Raw genomic sequence first — 24,801 nt, 5'->3', positions numbered from 1 at the left:
TAGTTCTGGACCGCAAAGAGTTTGAAGAACTGTGGCCCAGGAAGGGCGTTGAATCGTCAGCGTCTCTGTGGTCTTTGGTTGGCAGGAAACCCACCGGTGGATGCTCCTCGGCACGTCGACGGTCAGGCCTTCTCCAGCGGGATAATATGGCGACGATGCGGGTGAGAGCGTCCTTGGATCAAATGAAGTTTCTTAGGCAAATGCGAGCATAGCGGTCCGGTTGGCACCAGCGGTCGTTGACAGTGGCCGACAACAGTCCGGGCGCTTCTCCTTGGGATTCCGCAGCAGTCCCCGTCTCGGGTCGGCAGCATGTCGAAGGTCTGGCAAAGATCAGCTAGCGCATGATGGTCCCTCGTAGCTGGGGAAGAGGGCGCCTTACCAGGCCCTCTCTGGGTCAGTCCTTGGAGACTTCAGATAGCTGACAGAGAATCCCAGATCTGTCAATAGTCGGACGTGCTCGACGGCCAGCTCCCGTGAGCGAATCAGCAAGTCATCCAGGTATGGGTATACGTGTATGCTCTGCAAACATAGGCACTACGTGAATACTCTTGTGGCGGACTTCAAGCTGAATGGAAAGGCCTTGAACTGGTTGTGCTGGCCCTGCTGTGATGCTGGAAATGCATTGGAGGGACAGGGCCTCCTGTCCTTTACTGCCTTTTATCGTGTGTTCTGTCAGTTTTCCGTGCAGGAGTTCATGTGGCGGTGCAGCTCTCTCCTTTGGTTTTGGTGAACGGACCCATGGGATACCCTTATGGCACCCATGGGTGGGGGTACAACCCTGTGCCTCTAGTGTATGTTTTTGGGCACCTGTGCGTGGCCACAGAGCAGGGTACGGCTGGTGGCAGCTCTGTGCTGAATTGAACTGGTGCCCTGAGCGTCCTCCATTTTGGGATGCCCAGGCCCTGTCGTTAGATTCCTGATGGAAACAAAATGGCCCCTGTGGCCTCTTGCCTTCCATCGCCTGTTACCTTGATCTTCCCGAAGTCCCGGGAAGCCCTGACTCTGTCCCTTCCCCCCGACTGGCTGTTGGGTGGAAGTTCCATATATGGTATTGTGGGGGAAGTCCAGGCCAGAGTGGCTGGAGCCTTACCAATAACTCTGTTTTGGGTACGCCCTTGGGGTGGGACCTGGGTCAATGGAGTGTGTGACCAATATGCACTTCTTGCTATGGGTGTCTGGTTTCTGGTATGTGACACAAAGACTGAGAGCCCTGCCTGAAACTGGTATGAATGCAGTGTGGAGTGCTGAATGGCTGGGTACTTGTCCCAATACACATTCCTTGTTGTGAGTGTCTGGAGGGAGGAGAATGGCCTGAATGCACTGTGAGCCTGATTGGCTGCCTACCTGCGTGATTGCCCTTCTGAGTGATTGGTTGCCTGAGTGCGACCCAGCAGAATGAATGAGAGACAGAACAGTATATCTGGGGCCTCTCACTGCTAGAAATCATTCAGAAGCTGAAGTTGATACTGTGCTTAACCTTGAAGCCCGCTGGAAGAAGAATAATTGCTGCTGATGTCCTTCGCTAATCTGAAAGCTGTGTGACTGTCAAGGAACTGATCCAACAGAGGACCTGGCTAGGAGACCTCTTCCCGGGTTACAAGGGATCATCGTGCACCAGTTGATCTTTGCCAAAGCTCCCTGGAAGTCAGTCCTCGAAAGGCTGCTGACCGGAGATGGGGACTGCCGCGCAATCATGAAGTAAAGGTAAAACGCCCGGACATTGAAGTCCATCACTGTCGATGACCGCCGTCACTGACCAGAGCCACAGTGCTCCACTGTCTTAGACATTTGATTCAAGGACTTCCTTGTTCATCACCGTTGGCCGCTTTTGCCTGCTGGAGAAAGTCAAAGACGCCGATAACCGAGGAGAATCCACCGGTGGGTTTCCCACCACCTGAAGACCTCAAAGACGCCGACGAAGTACCCAGAACCAGCCGTGGTCACGTCCGGATCGCTGACGACCCGACGCCCTTGCTGGGCCAAAGTTCTTCATTAACTCTTTCTGACAACAAACTCTTGTCGTTGAGGTGCATCGCACGCCTCAGCTTGCAGGACGGTTTCAACCAATCGCCAATGAGCACCGCAAGAACCGAAGCTGCTGTTGCTACGACAGGGTTCACCCTTTTCTTCACTGACTCTCGATGACCCATGGCTCCTGCCTTAAAGGGAGTGGACTCAAGAAGCGCCCGTCGACGAGTCATCAAAGAACTCTACGAAACCAGGTACTTTGGGGTTGTGGAACCTTTTAGAAGGAATTGAGACTATATGAAGCGTATCTAGACTGGGCTTTTCAATACGCTTTATTTACAGGTTGCAAAGGTGGGGGGATCCTCGCACAGAAAGGTCTCGTGATAGTGGGATAGACTGTTCTGCCATTGCTTGATTTAACTTGCTTTCTTTCTGGGTCTATCGTTGATTCATTTTATAATCTGATTCGTATGTCTTACCGCCTAGACCTGTATATATTTGCCATTATAGTATTGCCAGAGTACAATGTGTGTTATTGTGAATGTATATATAACCTTGAACCTTATTTATATAAAGACTGTGTTTTCCCTAACATAGTGTGTGGACATTCCTTTGTGGGTGCTTGGGGACTGCGCTGTACTTAAGAACCAGCCCGCATCACCTCCAGAGAGCTTAAGCCTTGGTTGCTCGACCACAATACCAAAATAGAGATTCTTGGCTGGGGTGCTCTGTGCTTCGACTCTCCCATATAGAGAGCAGGAGTACAGATACCCCCCTCCAGTCTTTACAAGGTCCGGTTCTTATGAGCCCTATCCGTAATCCCAGCATAGAAGTGAAAATGTCCCTTATCTATGTCCTAGTTGCTGCAGAGGTTGGAATACGGCAATAAACGGCCATTCTCAAACAGATATCTGCACACGGACATGCCCTTCTGTGCCTAGTTCCCCAGCAATTTCCTGCCATGTACTCCCATGTTGTCCATGCTCCTACTCAGTAGGATATTGGGGGAATGTGAGGGAGAGCCCCCAATAGTTTTTTGCGCTCGTTCCCGTACACATTTTCACAGAATGAATAAATATGTCCATTCCCTGTCCTTGAATGACAACCATAGCACACCCTTAAACATGTAATGTCTATTTGAGCCAGCCAGGAGTTGCAGCACCAGTGTTTCCTCATCTGACATCCATTTGTCACGAACTGTAACTGGGCACCCAAGTAGTACAATTCAAACCTAGGTACATGCAGGCCCCCTGTTTGGTACGTTCTCTGCAACGTGGATAAAGCCACTCTCTTGTAGCCAGCACACAGAGTATCCCTCCCACAATAGTTTCTCATTTCTGAAACATGTCTTTAGATATATTAGCACAAATCAGGTATAACATTTATTTATTGTTCTTTAAAGCGCCCAAAACCCTGGGGTGCCAAGGTCCTTTTGCTTGATAGTTACAGAGCAAAGTACATAAAGTGCTTAATGGTTACAATGTAAGTACATAAGAGTTGGCAAATACATGGTGCCAGCCACATGTTGCATGGCGGCAGCGACATATAGAAGCGGGGTCATAGTCGGTGATGAAATACATGGTGCCAACCACATGTTGCATGGCGGCATCAACACATAAATGCGGGGTCATAGTCAGTGACCAAGTACATGGTGCCAGCCGCATGTTTCAATGCAGCATCAACACATAAATGCGGGGTCATAGTCAGTGACCACATACATGGTGCCAATAAAAAAGGGGGGTTATGGGGTGCATAAGGATCCACAAGCGACTAGGGGGGGGGGATTCAAACTCACTGGCGCCCAAAGAGGGAGTGTAATCCCAGGCGTCAAGGAGGGGGCGAAAGGGGAGGCAGGCACGCATACTGGCAACAACGGGGAGGGAGCAGGCAGGCATACTGGCAATAATGGGGGGTGGCGGAGGCAGGCACTCATAATGGCAACAACAGGGGGACATTAGCAAAATAATACAATAGGTGGGGTATAATAACAATTGACAAGAAGTGTAGGGGGGGAAGTTGTGGAGGGGGATAGGTGACTGACGGAGGAGTAGCATACAAATGCAGGGGGGAGGGTAAGAAGGAAAAAAGAGCCCAGGGACTAGGCAAGCGCTGAGGGGAGCTCAACAGGGGAGGGTGTGGGTGAGTAAAGTGCCAGCGGAAGCCGGGGCAGACCACCGTCTAAGTGCCAGGACAGGGGATGAACCAGAATCAGGAGGGATGCCCAACCCACCAGGCTAAAGAATCTGTCTGTCCAAAACCTATACTTGCCCTCACAACTAATCGGAAATGGAGATGGAACTTATGTCGCAGGGAGAAGCTTGACGCGGGGAGGCAAGGGCAGGTAAGTAGGGGTATTTTGGGTTAATTTTAAGGGGTGAAGGGGTGGTAGGAAGAGGGGATAGGAGTATTTTAAATGTTTTCGTTCGAGGAAAATTTTGGCTTCGTTTTTTTTTTGCCGTGTTAAAATCTGCAGCTATTTTAAAACGTATATCCAAACTAATCTATACAATGTGTAGAGATGTCAGCCACCAAAACAAACAGTGTCCAGCATAAAGTTATGAGCCTCTTCCAGCTCGCAGCTCCCTTGCCGAAGTATAAAACCGTTAAAGCAAAAAGTCTTTCTTGAGTTCGGGATGATACAGTTTTAACCAGTACTCCCAAGTTCCAAGTAACAGTTTCAAGCACAAAAGAACCTTGAGAATCTGTTCCCAAGTCAATAAATGATTCAAGTCTCAGGGTTCCCTTCCCCAAGACTTAATTTCAGCAGCACAAAAATATCCATGGTCTTTTTAAAGTTCTTTGTCACTCTTATGCTTTCTTTTATGGTTAGTTTTTCATGTACAAATTGTAGTTGTGTTTGAATAAACTTTAATGTTTTAATTAATTCTGCTTTCAATGTAATTTACTGTTATATGCAATTTTCACGTCGTTCATTACAGAATACAGCATACACTGGTTTCACTTGGATTTAAAGTTTCATTTAGAATTCAGCATCTAATGGTTTTACTCAAATGTAAAGTTCTGTTTGACTTCTGAACTTAATTTGTAAAGTTTTTTCTCAGTTTGGCATTCAATAGACATTGGTTGTACTTGTAAAGGTTTTCTTTCAGTTCGGTATTCAATAGGCATGGAATATTTCTTTAATTTACTTCAAACAAAACGCCCAGCATTCAGAGACTTTGTAGAAAGTGTTTCCTCCAACACACAACCACTCTGATACAAATTATTCATCAACACTCACGCACCGGGTTTCTCAATTGCTAGAGACCCACCAGTCACATTCACAGGTTTCCCAGCAGTGTGGATCATACGACCTTCTGCTCTTCACGTCAGTGGTCCAAATCCTGCCCCTCAGGCACTCCTGTGGCAACCTCCGGAACCAGGGGAACGAGCATCTTGACCACAGGGAAAACGGACAGCCTCTCCACATGACTCCCTTCACAATGTTCAGTCTTTTCCACGGAGCCCCAGCTCCTATGATCCCACTTCCATAGACCGCCTCTCTCTGCAGACCTAAGTGTTTCGGCATGGTTTCCAAGTAAATTTCCCTGTTGCTCACACCAGCCCTTTTTCTGCTTCTCCTGTTGTTCTCTTCGCTCATGGACTGGCCTTCTTTTATAAATCTGCAGCCCCTTTACAGGCTGCAGGTATGGATGTCCAATCAGCCCTGCCTGACCACAATTAAAGGGACATGCCTTATCTTCACTGCTCTTAATGGGCATCTTCCTCTTGTCCCAGTACCAGAGTGGTAAAAGAGTGTAGTCTTCATTGCTCTTAGTTGCCTCTTCTTCGTCTCAGTACTGTCAGGGTTTACATGTGGGGAAACCAGGGGAGTTGACTTACAATAACCTATAAATGTCGGGGAAGTGTTGGGTTGTCGTCAGTAGGGAAAGGAGGATACCATGTCTCACCCAAGGGCTCCCTACACCCAGTCCCCAAGGACCCTCCACCCAGGTGATCCCCCCCTCGCTTTGCCAACCAGGGTCAGGATCCAAGAGCAATGGCCTTTCCCTGGTGACCTGAGCAGTGGATCCAAAGGGTCTAGGAATGAGAATGCCATCAGGTTTCTCACAGGGGTTGCTGGTATAGACTAGTCAAGGAGGGTCAGATGCGCGCATGACTCATAAGAGACCAGGCCACCAGTCGCAGCGGGAGATGGGGGGCATTAGCAAGGGAGGGCAAGAGAAACAGAAGTAGAGAAGAGCTGGTGTTGAGAAAAAACTGTAGGAGTTCCAGCTCAAATCTGAGAGGGGCAGGGAGGCCATTCCAGAGGGGAGGCACTTGCCGAAGAGAGACATCTACCCCATCTACCCCCACCCCCACTCTCTGCTAGGAAAAATGTCTGATCTGCAGAGAGTTGGAGCTAAAAGACCGAAGCAGGGAGGTATTTAGGGAGAGAGAGTTGGATGTAGCAGGGTCCCAGACCCCAGAAAGCTTTGTGGATGATGTGGATGATGCAGAGGGTCTTGCATTTGTTCGTTGCAGTCACAGGGAGCCAGTGGAGAGATTTTAGGACTGGAGAGATGTGGTCCCTAGGCTTGAGGCCAAGGATAAGTCTTGCAGTCCTAATCTGAGATGGTAAGGGGAAGGAAGCCAAGGAGGGCATCCAGAGAGTGGGAGGGAAGCATGGAGCAGGGGTCCCAATGAGAAGAATCACATTCTTACTGCAATTAAGACAGAGATCATTCGCTGTGCAACATGCCTGAATAGCAGTTACAGTCAGGGAGGATAGAGGAAGAAGAGGAGGTAGTGGGGAGAAGCTTGAATGAGAGGTGTGTGTCTTCAGCATAACACTGGAAATGAGGAGGGAAAGAGGAGTTCAGAGGGGCCAGGTAGATATTGAAGAGCCACAGCGATAGGATAGAGTCCTGAGAAAGGGCCCATTTGCACCTGGGAAGCGCGATTAGATAGGATGGAGGCCAACCAATCCAGTGCCATATCCGCATACCAAGGGAATCGCAGAGCTGCTTTGAGGATGTCATGATCGACCGTGCCAAAGACAGAGGACAAATCAAGGAGGATGAGAACAGAAAGCGAGTTGGTATCAAGGTTTAAAAGTAGGTCTTCACAGGTGTTGAGGAGAGCAGTTTCTGTGCCTCTGGATGCTCTGAAGCCAGACTGGTGGGCCTGAAGACAGCCGACAGATAGTGTGGGAGGTCAGTTGGGAGATGACCAACTTCTCCAAAAGTATGCCCAGGAAAGGGGTAGTGGAGATAGGGTGGTAGTTAGCTGGGCAGTAGGGGTCAGCAGATGGCTTTTTTAGGAGAGTGTACACACAGGAGTGCTTGAGGGATGGTGGGAAGGAGTCAGTGGCGAAGGAGTAGTTGCAGAAATCAGCCAGGGTAAGAGCGAGAGAGGAAATATCCTCGATAGTTCTGGAGGAGCAGGGGAGCACCTGTTTGGAGGAGACGTTCATAGATTGGACAGCTTTAGAGACAGCATCTGGTGCTATGGGTGAGAAGGAAAAGAGTATAGGGGAGGGATAGAGGGGGCCCAAGGGAGGCCTGAGAGCAGGTGGAGGAGTAGGCAGTGGGGGTGGAGGAGAGTTTTGCTTGTGAAATGAGAGGACAGTGCAGTACAGAGGGCCTGGGATTGGTCGAATGACAGAGAAGGAGACTGGCAGTGCGGGTAGAGGCTTAGCCCGGGAGCCCAGGAGTTCCAGATGAGAGGAGAGGAGACAATGCTTAGACCAGGACAGAGGTGTAGTACGATGGTTAGATATAGGGATGGTTGCTGAGACGAGCGCATCCAAGGTGTGTCCAGCTGAGTGGGTCGGATCAGGGGGATGAATGGTGAGGGAAGGAGAGACACAGAGGTCGCAGTAGAGTACAGTGGCTGCATCAGAAGAGTCAAGCTGAGTGTTGAAGTCTCTGAGGAGGAGAAGCTTGGAGGTAGAGCTCAGGAGAGAAGAGGTAAGGTCGGCCCATTCAGAAAGGAAGAGGGAGACCGGATTAGGGGGCCTGTAGAGGGTGGCAAGAGTAAGCGAGAGAGTAGGAGAGACACCAAGCCTGCATACGAGGCCTTCGAAGGAAGAATAGGATTGAGTGGGTATGATAGTAGCAGGGACCCATTCAGTGAAGATCAGGGCCACTCCACCTCTGAACGGTTGGGCATGGGCTTTTTAGAGGATCTTGTAGCCCTCAGGATGAAGAGTATCAAGAGCAGTGACAGAACAGGCATTGAACCAAGTCTCAGTGAGGGCGAGAACGTCAAGGTCAAGGTCTTCAAGAAGGAGACAGATGTCAGAAGAGTGTTTAATGGCAGAAGGAGCATTGAGAGTAGCTAAGTGGAGCTGGTTGCCACCTTTGAAAGTTTTCCGAGGAGGGGTACAGGGTTGTGGTACACCCGTCAGTGGTGAAGAAGGGGCCAGAAGGGTGGCAGAAGGAGGAATGGCAGAAGAAGGAAGGAATTTGATGCAAGCCGGAAGACGCCTATCAAGATGGATGAGGTTAATCTGAGAGGCCTTGGCCATGACCGTGCCATTCTGATAGATATTAAGGATACACCTAGAGGATGGGAAGTGTGTCAAGAGTACTTCCCATCTGGTTCCACCATTAATGGGCGAAGGAGAGAAAGGGGAGAGGACTGAGAGGGAGCGACAAAGAGGATGTCAGTGATAGTCTGCCTGGAAGAAGCGTTGTCATAAGTGTCAGCGATGGGCAGGCCTGCGTTAGAGACCAGGACATTTTTATTGAACTTATTCCTTCCAGGCTTCGAAAGAGGGGTAGGATAGGTGATAAAGTAGCAGTTTGAGTAAATAGGGGAGATGGAGGGCAGGGGCAGAGAGATGGGAGTAGCTCCAGTTGCCCTTGAGCTGAAATGTCAATGTGATTTTGGACTGTCCCTTGACTGTTTTGGTCCCTCATTCTGTGTATACCCTGATGACGCATTCCTGCACCCAACACCTTGTGCAGGCTCATACACTGAAATACAAAGCAGTGTTGCTCAACAAATGAACATTACTGTGAAAAGAGTACACCTTGTTAATATCGCATCTGAGTTACCTGAACTCCCCACATTTTCGGACAATCATGACTATGTTGACATCACCACTGTAGTGCAGCCTGACCTCACAGAGAATGTTATTGAAGATGCCCCTTGTTTCTTTGTTCATGACTGCCCTTTTGTTTCTGCTGGGTGGGTCTCCCTCTTCTGTTTATGCTGCTGACACTTATTTGGAAACCACCAGAGATTTCGTTCCTGTTCAGGTGTCCTACATCTGCTCACCTTACCCTGCCCAGTTTGCTGAGCTCATAGCCACTTCCCAGGTCATGTACCCATGCTGCATCCCAGCCCTTCAGCATCTACACTGAGATTAGATATGCCTTTGTGGTTTGCCATCATTCTGGTGGTTTATGGCAACCACAGGGGTTCCTCCCATACTCTGGCAGCCCTGTGCACAATCCCCAGGCTGCTGTCCTCCTGCTGTTGGCTCTTTTACTTCCATACCAAGTGACAGTCATCAAATGAAAGGCTCACTTATCAGCTTATCAGCTTTGGCCTGGATTTCCTAAAACAGCTGAACAGTGGATTGCCATGCATGCAAGTGCACCATGGGGGTGGGATAGTTAAAACAGGAAGGGCAGGACACTCTTGACGAAGACCAAGTCACAATCTTCTCTGCCTTGTCCCCACCTGATCATGTCTATCGTAGTCTACTTTGAAATAATGTACAGCAGAGGAGAAAGCCCCTGGTCACAGGAAGGGTGCACAAAAGACACAGGGGGTACCGGGATAGAGGCACAAAGTAAGCCTGTGGCACCAATCCTCATTCTACCCTAGTTGGCACAAGACACTGCTCCTGGTGAAGGCAGAATTAGAAGCCACCTACCTGGTTTGTGCTAGGTATAGATAACATTGTCAAAGTTATAATTCAGCACTGCCTCAAAATGTCAACATTGGGAAGACTGGTCAGTCACGACATCTGCCCCACCATCATTACTAGCCCCTTTCCACCAATTTCAGATGGACTTCGCCATATGGATCCAGTGGCATCTATAAATACAACTTGGTGACCATTGATAGGTTCAGTGGGTGGCTGGAGGCCTATCCATGTAGCAAGGATAATGCAATCATGATGGCAAACAAAATGGTGTTGGAGCATCCCAGTTGCATAGTGTCTGGGCAATCTACTTTGCTAATGAGGTTATACAGATGGTGAGCCATGCCTTGGGCATATAGAATAACCTGCACCTCCCATGCAGACCACAAGCCAGTGACAAAGTAGAATTTAAAGTGTCCAGCCTACCATAGCAATGAGGGAGCAGCACACAGCAGGCCAAACCAATAAGAGTATATCGACCTGCCTGCTCCCAATCACTGCCTCATGCACGTGAGAGAGGAAGGCAATCATAAATATCTAGCCGATCTACCGCCTGCTCCTACTGTTGTGGGTGGGCTGGTCTAGAAACCCTTTGCTCAATCTGACACAGGCAATTGCCTCCAGCATCAACACTGCTGAATCTGTGTGAAGAAGCTTATCCAGGTTTCTTAGAGGTTTAAGAAACATTCCTCTCATCTATGATGGTAAAACCAGGAGTGAAGCATGAAGAGTTAAAAGGGTATGTAAGGCCCATTAGACCGAAGAGGTGCAAGAAACCCTAAATCCAAAAGGCTTGGAGAGCGAAAAGGATACAGGAATCCCACAAGTTTGAAAATAGCAGAGAAGAAAAGTATGTGGGAAACCCAAAAACCTTACTTAAGTTGGACAACTACAACTAGTACCCAGACCAGAGAAAATGACTAAATGTTGACAAAAGTACTACTCCCAACACAACCTTAAAAGCATCAGTTTGGAGAATGTACTCTTTCTGAGGGAGCACACAACTACGGACACCTGAATAAAGCTAAAGGGTTTTAGTAAGCAAAAATAAAACATAAGGGGGGCGTGGGCAAGCGCTGAGAGAGATGGCCGCCTAACTCATCTGTTCCTTCCCACCGTAAAATATGAATGCTTTTCCTCTTTACTTACTCCTTTAATGCCGTAATGCCTTAAAATCTCCTCGCGAACAGGGTTGGAAGCTCCGAAGTCGGTTATTGCTGAAAGAAGCCTGGAACACGGTTCGGTACCTTCCCAGCATCAGCTTCTCTTGGCCGTGACCGCCCGCCGTGTGGAGACGTTTGGTGTCACTTTCACTGCTATGCGTCGGCTTGGGCCCAGGCTGCGGCTCCTTCTCTACACAAACATCACCTCTGGCGTCATTCGAGCATTGCACCCAATGGATTCCGTGAGAACTTTTACCATCTGTATTTATCTTCTATTCACGTGCATAATTATAGTGGCTTTAGGCAAAGTGTTACAATTGAATGCATCTGCGCTGTGATATTTCTCTCCATATCATTAAAGCACAAAGACTAAGTGCCTTGCTATCACAATTATACATTTATTTAGGAATCCTCTTGGGGCTGAATGCGGCTAATTTAACTTGTTTCATTTGGAGATCGAAGCTTTATCTTACAACTCCTCTAACAATGCTCATTTATCTTTGTGATCAATCCTATGGACTGTGTTGTAATACACTCATAGTATTACTTTTCCTCATACAACAGGTTGGCAACCATTGAATCAGAAAGCACTTGGAGTTTTTTGCTTTCTAAACACTTCCAATACAGTCATTAGAGCTTTATGGTTACATATCTCACCATAGCCGGGAGTAGGAAATTTAAATAATTCTGACAAAATAATTATAACTTGGAACATATTGCTTCCTTCAGCTGCTGACCACCTGACATCCCCTAATATATACAATCCCAATTGATGATCCTGACTTAAGATAAGAGAGCTATGTACACATATGTCTGTAGCCCTTCAGTATAGGCGCAGTTTAGTTGTTTGAAGCCTCAGGTCATCTGTATAGTTTTATGAACGGTACTTATCACCACAGAAATATTTACTACAAGGATGGCTACCATCAAAAACACTCAAAAGAATGCTCTGGTCACAAAAGAGTCTAACTCTACTTCAACAAACCTTAAAAGGCCCAAGAGTGACTTACCACCTCCGCTTAGCGTCTCTGACCCAACCATTGAAGCCATTCTTTTAGAAATAAGAGCTCTCAAACCTTTCATTGAGACGACGAGCAATTGGATGACAGATGGAAAGTCTTTGAAGACAGGATGGAAGAAGTAGAAAGAAGAGTAGGTCAGGTAGAAGACGTATCCCCGAGAGTGGTACGGCTTGAGAAATCCATCAAGGAGTTTCAAAAACAAAATGAAGATTTAGAAAACAGGAACAGACGTAACATCCTTTGAATTTCTGCCTTGCCTGATGGATGTGAAGGGTCAGACCCCATTGCTTTCTTGCAAAAATTACTACCAGCCATTCTACACTTGCCCATGGAAGCTGTTCTCAATATACAACAGGCTCACTGTATTGGGGACACTAAGTCCTGTGCGTCATCTCACACTCCTCCCAGAACAGTCATATTCTATCTATTTGAGTATACTCAGCTCCAATTCATCCTAAAGGCATCCAAGAAAAAAGAATCTCTTTCTTGGCATGGAAACACACTTCTTAAATCTCAAGATGTTGCAAGAAGCACAGCTCTACGTAGGAAGGAATTCTTATCTCTCTGCCCTGCGCTCAAACAACTTAATATACGGTATGGTCTCTACCACCCGTGTTCCTTCAAGGTCACACATGAGGGTCGCTCTACTATGTTTGATGACCCAACAGATTTAAGAGCCTTCATACGCACCATAAAGGCTGATACTATGGATACTTCTCCTCCTGTGAATCCTTCATCATCCTCCAGATCATGATATGTCTTCTGTACTTTAATTGCTTATAGTTCGTGACTTAATGCAACTTTTTTCCTCTGGGCATAATGTGGTGGGAGGGGTGCTGGGTTGACGTCCCTCTCACTGTGTGCCGTCTTTATCTTTTTTGACAGCCCAGCAAGTGTTACCTACCCCTGTTACTCATTCTACCTTTTTTCCTCCCTTTTCCTGGTCTGATATCTTTTTCTATTATGCTAAAGTCCTTGCCCTTGCTTATGTATATGTATTTCCTATGCTCTCTATTTCAACTTGTACCCCTCCTCCTGTTTCCTCATGTGTTCTCCTTTTGTGTCCAGCTCATGGCATTATTTTTGCATTTTGATATTCCTGATACTGGTTGCCTTGATGATGCTAATTACTTTCAAGTTTTCATCTATGTCCTGTTTGCAATGGTTCTACATTATGTCTTTGACACTAACTAATCTAGGTTATGTTATTTAAATGTATTACTTGGAACATCAAAGGATGTAACACTCCCGGAAAAGATGCAAAGTCCTTTCACATCTGAATAAACTGAACCCTCTATAGCATGTATCCAGGAGACCCATGTATCTAGTAAAGAGGCCTTGAAACTCAAATCCTTATGGGTAAAATAAGTAATTTCAAGTCCTGAAGTAGCCAAGAAGAATGGAGTTGCCATATTACTCAGCAAAAAACTCCCATTTAAAATGATTGATCAAAATGCTGATTCTGAGGGCAGATGGGCATGGGTGAAGCTGGTAGTAGAGACTCAACATGTCTCTATTTTGAACATATATGGTCCCACCTTGCCCATCCTTGGTTTTTGGAGATCTATTAAAGAGTTGATCCTTAAGAATGGATTTATTAATCTTATTGTTTGTGGAGACGTTAACCAGGTCCATGACCCATTGCGGACCATGGCGGACTCGTTACAACACCGGCACCAACCATGGTGCTAATAGCGCCATGGTTTAGCGCCGGGGTTGTAATGAGGGCCATTATCTCCGACCATGCCCCTTTTAGTACCTCTTTTGATTTTGAAGATATTTGCAAACCTTCCCCCTGTTCGAAATTCAACAATCATCTATTATAAGACCAACCATTTATTGAGTCTGCACAATCATTCAAACATCGATACTACAGAGAAAATCAGGATAGCGACACATCCACAGTAAACAACTGGGACGCTTTCAAAGCTGCACTTAAATGCCACATCATGGCTTATTCAGGAAAAATGAAAAAACGTCGTAAACAACATCTTGATGATCTCTACTCTCAGCTAACATCCTCTGAACAACTTTATTATCAGAACCCCAAAGCAATGAACCTTCGTCATGCCCTGGCTCTACATTTTCAAATCAACAAAGACCTTACCAACTTGGCTGCAGGAACGATACTAAAATATAAAACGAAGATTTATCAGACATCTAACAAGGTCGGCAAGTCACTGGCCTCATATCTAAAAACAAAAAAGGAGAAATCTTATATCTCAGATAAAAGACACTTCTGGCAGCCTAAATAAGCACCCAAAAGACATGTTGAACTGTTTTAAGTCCTTTTATGAAAATCTATATGCCCCCGAGTCCTCTCTCCCTTTAGAGAACATTGAGTCATTTCTCAACAAAATTAATAGATCGTCCTATCCCCAATCCAACCTCTCGCACTTAGACAACAATTAAGGGTCTGGGAGGGGGAAAAGCCCCTGGACCGGATGGTCTCTCCGCTGAATTCTTTAATGCTCTTGCCCATTCCCTTACCCCCAAACTTAAATCTCTATTTTCCTACTTCATCTCTCAAAAATCCTCTTCTAGCTCCTTTTCTGAAGCTCTACTCATATTGGGCCTCATTAAGAGGTGGGCGGTAAGGGATACCGGCACTGGTAAGGAGACTGGTGCCGGTAATCCCTTACCGCCCTATTCTATGGTCCCTTGGCGGGGACCGTAAGGAACGTGTGGTCTGACCACACGTCCCTTACGGGTCCCTGTCATGATGCCTACCCCGGGGCATCCGGATCAAGCCCATCACTCCCGGGAGCAGGCATCCAGGTATTTAATAAAACCCCAGCAGCCCCGGCTGAGGGCTGTCTGGGTTCAGTCCTGGCGCCTTAGGCGCCAGGCTCATAATAGAAATCAGTCTTGGCGCCATAGGCGCCAGGGTCATAGACTTTACTTACCTCATGCAGACCATGCTGCAAATGAATTCAAGCCAATGTGAGGCCTGGATGGGACTATTTTTCTACAGGGACTATTTTTTACTTGGGTGTGGTTCTAGGGACTTCTTACCTCGAACTACTTTGGAGGCTATTTAAACCACGCCCGAACAGCAGCACATGCTTCGTGTTATTCTGCATCCAGCAGCGTAACGCTCACTGTGCCTGAAGTCAGCATCCAGTCTTCCGTCACGCCTGTCTCGAATCCAGAGCTCCTAGCAATAGAAGAAGGAAAGGTTAGAAAACAGATATTATTTCAATCCTTGCCTGAATTCCGGATCCATCACGTCTTCGAACTTGAAAAGGACATTATTCTACACGCGTCGCATCGCCAGCTGCAGCGCCGCACCATACTCCCCAGTCCTCACAGCATTTTGCGATCCGGCGCAGCCTCCATCATTTTCTCCGCCGAATTCCACCATCTACGGGACAAAAGAAACATAAGGTGAGCAGAGAGAGCCAACAAATACAACTTCTCCACCATAGACTTACCTGATTAACAACCGGAGGCATTATTCTGTAACAAACCGCAACTTCTTACGCCGCACCGGTAAGGAGAGAGAAACCAGCAATTTAAACACACGCATCTTTTGCCAGACAGTGTTGGGTAATACAGACTCTTACCTCAACACCATCAGCTGCCACAAGACAATCTTCCCTTGGACCCAGCTGCAACACAAGAAAGGAATGTACAAGAGTGAACATCGGACATTTTGAACTTTATACTTACGGGTTCTCGCCTGGAACCTCGGAGTCAATATTCATCCGGATCTCTTCCAATGCCCTCAAACCAGTGAAGTAACTGGTATCTACGTGCCCCTGCATTCGACGCAGGATGGAGAGCTCATCATTTACAAACATAAGGTGAGTTTACAGAAAATGAATATCGGTGGTGATTAGTGGGGAGAACAGTGGGGTGCCATTACTGAAATCCACGGGTGGCTGAATCCCTTTCTCCACTTGCAGGAGAATATTTCTACGGGTCAAGCAGACGAGATTAGGCGGTTCAGTCCAGTCTCTCATCTCTGCACTACGCTTCACGTTGGAGGAGGTCGCAGCTCTCCGGGTCCGATCAACGCCCCTGTGGGAGCCAGGTGAGCGTAACAGAACACGAAGCCTATTTACAAATTCCCAACCGGGCGTTATGGAAACCTCCGAAACAGACCAACTAGCCCAATTATTAGGGGAACTTCGGGCGGAAGTGCACTTTGCGCGCCAAGAGACTAATGCCCTCAGGAGAGGACTGATTGTGTCAAAGGAACGCACAGATGATCTTGCTAGACAACTGCTGCAAAATCATGCTGGGCAAACACCCCTACCGGGACTCGGGGGAAACCCAGCTCCTGTTTCATCGAGCAATCCTGTGCAAGTAATCCTACCAGGGGCTATTCCTTTAGCTCCACCCGAACGCTTTGCTGGGGACCCAAAAAGGTTTGCAGTGTTTATGAATCAATGCCGCTTGCACTTTTTATGCAGACCTGGAGCTTTTCCAAATGACCAAACCAAAGTAGCCTTTGTGCTATCATATCTTAGTGGCAGCGCAGCTGACTGGTCAATTCCACTAGTCAACCAGGATGATCCTCTTCTTCGGGATTTTCAGGGTTTTCAAAGAAGCATGGAAAGACTATTTGCCAGACTTTCACAGGGACAGGCCCTGGATAACAAACTTTTATCCCTTCGACAGGGTAATCAGGATCTGCTAACCTATATCGCAACCTTCAATAGGTTGGTGGTGGAAACCGGATGGCCTGAGGAGATATGAATTACATTATTTCATTGTGGGCTTCTGGGAGAACTCAAAGATGTTTTGGCTCAAGTTGTGAACCCACCTCAGGATTGCGCAGAATATATAGACTTAGTGGTCCAGTTAGACCACCGAGAGTCGGGTATGGGTTAAACCCAATGTCACCCCCAAAGTAACAGATGCATCAGAACCTATGCAGATCGGGGGGGGTTAAAGGACCCTTAACTCAAAAGGAAAGAGAAAAGAGACGGCAGATGCAATTGTGTCTGTACTGTGGAACCGCAGGACATTTTCTAAGGGATTGCCCTATAAAACCACCGAAGAAAGTAATAGGAGTTGCTGACAAAAGTCAAATAGAGCCTGATTCGGGAAACGACCACGCCCGACAAACGTAGAGGTCCGCTTGTCAAGCTTAAAGAAGGACACTCGGACCTCCCACCTAATTACACCAATGGTCCTAATTGATCCAAGGCAGCCATCACGTATGCACGCAGGAAGGGCATACAATGATAGCGGGCCGTAGGAAACTACATGGACCACAAATTGGCCTCAAGGATGAATCTACCCCTTTGCAAAAAGACCGCTTCGGATGTCATCCCACAGTCGATGGAACTGAAATTGCCTCTGGGCCTGTAACTCATTCCACTACTGAGCTGACACTGTTGGGTCAAGATGGGCATCGAGAAACTATTGCGTTTGATTTAATCAAGGCCCTGCAATTCCAAATAATTCTGGGAATACCATGGTTGGAAAAGCATAATCCTTGTATTGATTGGCGAGAGAAGAGAGTGACCTTCCCAGATTGTGCACACACATGTTACCTGGAAAAAACATTGAACAAAAGCCTGGCCACTGTTACTAATCCAGTTGTGCAGTTACCTCAGGAATATCAAGAATTTCAGGATGTTTTTCAAAAAGAACAGGCAAATACCTTACCACCTCACAGATCATACGATTGTCAAATTGACCTAGTACCCGGTGCACAACCTCCATGCAGTAGAATCTACGCCCTTACGGAACCCGAAAATCTTCACCTACGTCAATATCTGGACCAATACCTTGCTAATGGCTTTATTCGTCCATCCAAATCTCCTGCATCCTAAGCTCTATTCTTCGTGCCTAAAAAGGAAGGTGACCTTAGAACGTGCATTGACTACCACGCATTAAATCAGATTACAGTAATAAAACGATACCCATTGCCTCTGATCCCCGAATTACTAGACCAAGTAAAGGATGCTTGTATCTACACTAAGTTAGACCTCCGAGGGGCATATCATCTGGTACGTGTAAAGAAAGGCGATGAATGGAAGACTGCCTTTCGCACCAAGTACGGGTTATTCGAATACCAGGTGATGCCCTTCGGGTTGTGCAATGCACCAGCAGCCTTCCAGTATTTTATGAACGATGTCCTTCGTGAACTCATTGACGTCTGTGTTGTCGTATACATAGACGATATTCTAGTGTACTCCTCCTCAGAATCAGACCATGTGAAGCGCGTTTGTGCACTCCTAGAGAAACTACGCCAGCACAGATTATACGCAAAATTGGAGAAATGTGTTTTTCATTCTACAGAAGTTGAATTCCTGCGATTTATCCTGACATCCTGACTCCAAAAGGAGTTCGAATGGACTCTCGAAAGGTGGACGCAATCCTCAAGTGGCCATCACCCAGTTCTGTTAAAGGGGTACAAAGCATGCTTGGATTTGCTAATTTCTATCGCAGATTTATTCCTGAATTCTCACATATTGTACACCCCATCACAGCACTTTTGCGAAAAAACAAACGTTTTTGTGGACTGAAGAGGCTGAAAGAGCCTTCCAAGAGCTAAAATCGAAATTCATGTCTGCACTTGTCTTAAAGCATCCACGCCCTGAGCTTCCATACATAGTTGAAACCGATGCCTCCAGTTTAGCCATGGGAGCTGTCCTGTCCCGGAAGGATCCCGAAACCGGTCAACTTCATCCAGTAGCATTCTGGTCAAGAAAGTTCTCAGCACCCGAATTAAACTATGCGGTTACTGATAAGGAGTTATTAGCCATCAAGTCCGCCTTCAAGGCTTGGCGGCATTATCTTCTCGGTGCCAGGCATACCATCACTGTAATCACAGATCACAGGAATCTGCAGTATTTGAAAACAGCCAAGGCCCAAACATCGCGTCAACTTCGGTGGGCATTATTCTTTGCCGAATTCGATTTCGTGATCACTTATCGACCAGGTTGTAAAAACGGCAAGGCAGATGACTTACCCCGAATAGGGATGGGAGAAGTATATTCAAACCCGGAACCGGTGCCTATAATTTCAGAACAAAGAATTCTTGGCATAACTACTCTACAGACTCTAGAAGGCATTCATTTAAAAATCCAACAACTTTTTGATCCAGCAGCCCTGCAGGACTGGGTAAAGAAAGGCCAAGATTAGTCAGTCATCAATGACCTGCCTTACTATCAAGGACGTCTATTTCTACCACACAAGGAACTACAAGAACTAGTCATCTCCAATTATCATGACACCCTTATGGAAGGACACCCAGGTATCGCAAAAACTGAAGCTAAAATTAAAAGACAATTCTGGTGGCCCACCTGGTGAAAGGACGTAAAGTCATTTGTGATGTCTTATGGTATCTGCGCCCAAAACAAAAGTCAGAAGAAAAAAAACAGCTGGCCTTTTACAACCTTTGGATATTCCACCTACACCATGGCACACCTGGTCTTTAGACTTCATTACAGATCTACCTCTGTGTAATGGATTTAACACCATTCTAGTTATTGTGGATCTTTTTTCCAAAATGGCCCACTTTATTCCTTTAAAAGGATTACCTTCCGCTTCGATTTTGGCCAAGGAATTTCTCAAAAACATTGTTCGAATCCATGGATTTCCTTCCGTATTGGTCTCTGACCGGGGTAGTCAATTCATTTTGCAATTTTGGAAGAAATGCTGTCAATTGGCGCAAATCGACATAAGGCTATCAACCAGTCACCACCCCCAAACTGATGGTCAGACGGAGAGAACCAACCAGACTCTTGAACAATACCTACGTTGTATGCTACACCAAACCGAAAGCAATTGGAAAGATATTTTATGGATTTGCGAATACGCATACAATAACTCTGTACATTCAGGAACCGGACAAAGCCCCTTTTATACCATATATGGACATCATCCTCGAACCTCAGAACTCGATTTGCCTCAACACTTAGAAATGCCTGCAGTGACTCATCTGCACTCTACTATTACACAAGCCTTTAAGGAAGCAATAGAACACTTGAAACAAGCAAAGGAGAAATACAAGAAAAATGCTGATCGACATAGAAGTGAAACTCCACAATACCAGATTGGAGATCAAGTTTGGCTAGCTACAAAACACATACCTCTAAAGGGAACTCGAACTTTCAATCCTAGATATTTGGGACCTTACACCATTAAGGCCATTATCAATCTGGTGGCCGTCAAATTGGAATTACCCTCTAATTTGCGGATTCATCCTGTCTTTCATGTTTCACTTCTAAAACCAGTTCAACCTGGGACAAGACTAACCAAACCACCTGACCCCATCCTAATGGATGGAGAACCTGAATTCGAGGTAAAGAATATCCTGGACTCTAAGATGGTTGAATCAAGACTTTTTTTATTTAATCGACTGGAAGGGTTACGGACCACAAGAAAGGTCATGGGAACCTAGTAACCACATTCATGCACCTCGGTTGGTGAAGAAATTCCATCGGAACTTCCCAGACAAACCAGGACCAAGGGGAAGAGCAACTTTAGGAGGGGCCTTGGGGGGGAGTGCTGTCATGATGCCTACACCCGGGCATCCGGATCAAGCCCATCAGCCCCGGGAGCAGGCATCCAGGTATTTAATAAAACCCCAGCAGCCCTGGCTGGGGGCTGTCTGGGTTCAGTCCTTGCAGCTTAGGCGCCAGGCTCATAATAGAAATCAGTCCTGGTGCCAAAGGCGCCAGGCTCATAGACTTTACTTACCTCATGCAGACCATGCTGCAAATGAATCCAAGCCAATGTGAGGCCTGGATGGGACTATTTTTCTACAGGGGCTATTTTTTACTCGGGTGTGGTTCTAGGGACTTCTTACCTGGAACTACTTTGGAGGCTATTTAAACCACGCCCGAAAAGCAGTACATGCTTCGTGTTATTCTGCATCCAGCAGCGTAATGCTCACCGTGCCTGCAGTCAGCATCCAGTCTTCAGCCACGCCTGTCTCAAATCCAGAGCTCCTAGCAATAGAAGAAAGAAGAAGGAAAGGTTAGAAAACAGATATTATTTCAATCCTTACCTGAATTCCAGATCCATCATGTCTTCGAACTTGAAAAGGACATTATTCTACACGCGTCGCATTGCCAGCTGCAGCGCCACGCCATACTCACCAGTCATCACAGCATTTTTCGATCCGGCGCAGCCTCCATCATTTCTTCCGCCGAATTCCACCATCTAGGGGACAAAAGAAACATAAGGTGAGCCGAGAGAGCCAACAAATACAACCTCTCCACCATAGACTTACCTGATTAACAACCGGAGGCATTATTCTTTAACAAACCGCAACTTCTTACGCCGCACCTGTAAGGAGAGAGAAACCAGCAATTTAAACACACGCGTCTTTTGCCGGACAGTGTTGGGTAATACAGACTCTTACCTCAACACCATCAGCTGCCACAAGGCAATCTTCCCTTGGACCCAGCTGCAACACAAGAAAGGAATGTACAAGAGTGAACATCGGACATATTGAACTCTTTGAACTTTATACTTACGGGTTCTCGCCTGGAACCTCGGAGTCAATATTCATCCGGAACTCTTCCAACGCCCTCAAACCAGTGAAGTAACTGGTATCTATGCCCCTGTGGGAGCCAGGTGAGCGTAACAGTCCCGCTAAGGGATCAGGGCGCTAATAACGGGCTTGCAAGTCGCGAGCCTGTTATTAGCGCCCTCCCCATTCCCATTGAGCCCTATAGGGGCTCAATGGGAATGGGGAATGGTTTGTTCAATGGGGACTTACCGGTCCCGCCAGGGTCGGACTCCACCGGTAAGTCCCCATTAAACAACACGGGATTCGGTCATGGTATGGGAGGCAGCTATGGTGCTAGCACCATGGCTACCACCCATCTCGTAATGACCCCCATTGTTTCTTAAACGCAACAAAAACCCAACATTACCTGGTAACTATCGCCCTATTTCTCTTATAAACGTGGAAAGTAAGATTTTCGTTAAAATTCTCGCCAGTAGAATAGAGTCCTCTTTTACTGCGTTGATCAAAACGGATCAAGTTGGTTATGTTAAAGGTCGTAAAATCTCTTCCAATGCTAAACTGTTACTTAATGCCATTCATGTAGTGTCAAAAGACAAGAAAGATAGACGGGGCTATGCAGCTATTGCATTAGACGCTGAAAAGGCCTTCAACCTTGTCAATTGGGACTTCATGTTTAAATCCCTTCAATGGCATGGTTGTGGTGATAAATTCATCTCCCTGGTGAGACTCCTCAAATCGTGTCCTAAATCCTCTGTTAATATCAACGGTCAATCCTCATCCTTTTTTACCTTACTTAGAGGTACAAGACAGGGGTGTCGTTTCACCACTATTTTCTGTATTTTTTCCTTAGTACCCCTGTTAGAGCTTATTAGATCAGACAGAAATATTCCAGGTATTCCTGGAGGCTCTTCGCATATCAAAATTGCTGCTTATGCGGGTGACGTCCTCATCTTCATCAAAAACCCCAAGCTCCATATACTGTACTTACTTAACATTCTTCCCCTATTTAGCTCAGTATCAGCATATAAACTCAACAAAGACAAATCTGAAATCCTCCCCCTAAATTCCTTTTGTTTCAAACATGATCTAGATGTCTTTGGTCTTAAGTGGTGTAGAGGTTCTATCAAATATTTGGGTATTCGTTTTGCCCCTATTATTCATGACACAATCAAACTCAACACAAAAATACTGTTGGACAAACTTAAAGACTTAACTTCCAAATGGTTCCCCCTTTATCTCTCCTGGTGGGGCCGGCTGGACACAATCAAGATGATGCTTTCCCCTATAGTACTATATTATCTGCAGCTTCTTCGGTTCCACTTCCTCTCTCTCTTTTCAAATCTATTTATTCTATTCTTCTTAATTTCCTTTGGGGTCACGGAAGATGTAAAAGAATTGCCATTGCCAAATTAAAGGCTCCTTATGATATGGGAGGAGTTAAGTTCCCTGATTATAAATTGTATCCCTCCACATTCCTTCTCAAACAATCCCGGTATTGGTTTACATCGTCCGAAAGTTCAGATCTTCCTTCTTGGTTTAATGTTGAAAAATGTCTGGTTTATCCATATGAATTAGCTGACCTTGTTTATTTATTCATCTATAGTTAGGTTGCTATGTCGGACCCCATTAAAGCCTCCATTTCCGCACTAAGGTTATTCCTGTTTTCACACACCAAATCCCCTAATAAAAACCTGTCACCACTTTTGTGGCACAAAAAAAATGTGTTATTATGAATAGGGCTCTGAATCGAAGAACTTGGTTAGAAAAAGGCATAAGGTTTATGGTACAAATCATAATGGCCCTTCTGTTACCTCCTTTCTGCAATTAAGGCATCTATTCTGCATACCCAATTCAGATTTTAATTTTTTTAATGAATAAGTAAACTCATGTCTTTATGCTCTCCACATGTTCTCAAATAATATCCTTTCACCTGATGTCTTTAGGCTACTGCAGCTCACCATGCTCTCCGACGTCAGGGCTTCTAGATTGTATACAGCTCTTACTTCAAAGCAGGTGAAGCAGCCTGTGTGCCTCAGATGGGAGGCTGAGTTTGACCATGCTTTAAATGAACACACATAGGCCTCAATATTATCTAGAATAAGACGTGTCTATGTATCAGCCAATATCGCACCATTTCCTCTTCTTCATTCATAGAGTGTTCATTACTCCTGTAAAGCTCTCAAAATCCAAGTTAGTTCATAATGACAAATGTTGGACTTGTGGTTATTCTCCAGCCTCATATGAACATGTGTTCTTCAAATGTCCTTTTTTTTCTCATTTTGTCAAGATGTATGGCAATATCTTAAATATGTATTTTTAGTAGATGTTCTGCTTTCCTTTTTAAACATTGTTTTAGGTAGTTTAGCTTTGACTTCATATAATTTACATGCCTCAGCAAATCTTTATGATTTATTCATAATTATTGCCTTAAAACTCATTACTGCCAACTGGAAGAACTCACATTCTCCGTCTATTAGAGGTTGGTGGAACAACATCTGCCATATACAGAGACTAGAATTATGTATGGCTCGCTATCAAGAGTCTATTCCCAAGTATAACAGAAAATGGCATTTTTATATTCGTTATCTGAATTGTTTCAATGCTTCTTCACATGGAACATGAAATCATCCTTTAGCATCTAAGATGTATGTCCCTTTTTTGTTTTATCTCTAAATTACTTTCTTTTACATTATTATTGAACTAATATTGGTAGTGCCTCAGTCTGATCAGCTTCAACAGCTGATCTCGCAGCATTCCATTGCCTTTGGTGCCCCAGCCACATCGTGCTCCACGCACACGGCAGAGCCCCTCACCATGGAGGGGCCAGCTGCTGCAAGGATCTCCAGCATTTTGAACGTTCCCGCCGAAATCACCAGCCTTCCCGCGCTCTATGAGCCCGACAGCACTGCCGGCTCCCCCCCCCGCGCTTTAAAGGGAGAGGGAGTGAGTCGCAAGGCGAAGCCGTGAGGAGAAGGCCAGAGGACAAGGCCTGCACTCCTCTTTGCAGCTCTTCGCTGCTCGTCTGCCCCAAATCTATGCCGCATCTGGAAGGTAAGAAGCATAAGCATTGCAAGCTTCTCTCTAACCCATACTCTACCTCAAGGCGCTTCAGATTGCGTGCCCATACTCTGCAAGCCACCGTCAGCTCACAGCCCATCCCCATGAGCACCCGTAATGCCCGGCTATGTTCACGTTCCGTGCAACCCTCTCTATCTGCTAACAAGGCCAGACTCCTCTGCCCAACTCTAAAGCCCACAGCCACTACAAGTACTGCCAATATAGCGGCCAATGAAGTACTTAACCCCTCATACATTTGTACTGCCTCCATAATAAATGTGATTCCACATGTGTCCACCACCACTGAAAATGAGCCCCCAGTGTAAA

Source organism: Ambystoma mexicanum, chromosome 1q (assembly GCF_040938575.1).
Source record: "Ambystoma mexicanum isolate Mex_15411 chromosome 1q, UKY_AmexF1_1, whole genome shotgun sequence".
In the NCBI taxonomy this organism is placed as follows: Eukaryota; Metazoa; Chordata; class Amphibia; order Caudata; family Ambystomatidae; genus Ambystoma; species Ambystoma mexicanum.
Note: the sequence above shows the minus strand (reverse complement) of the source record.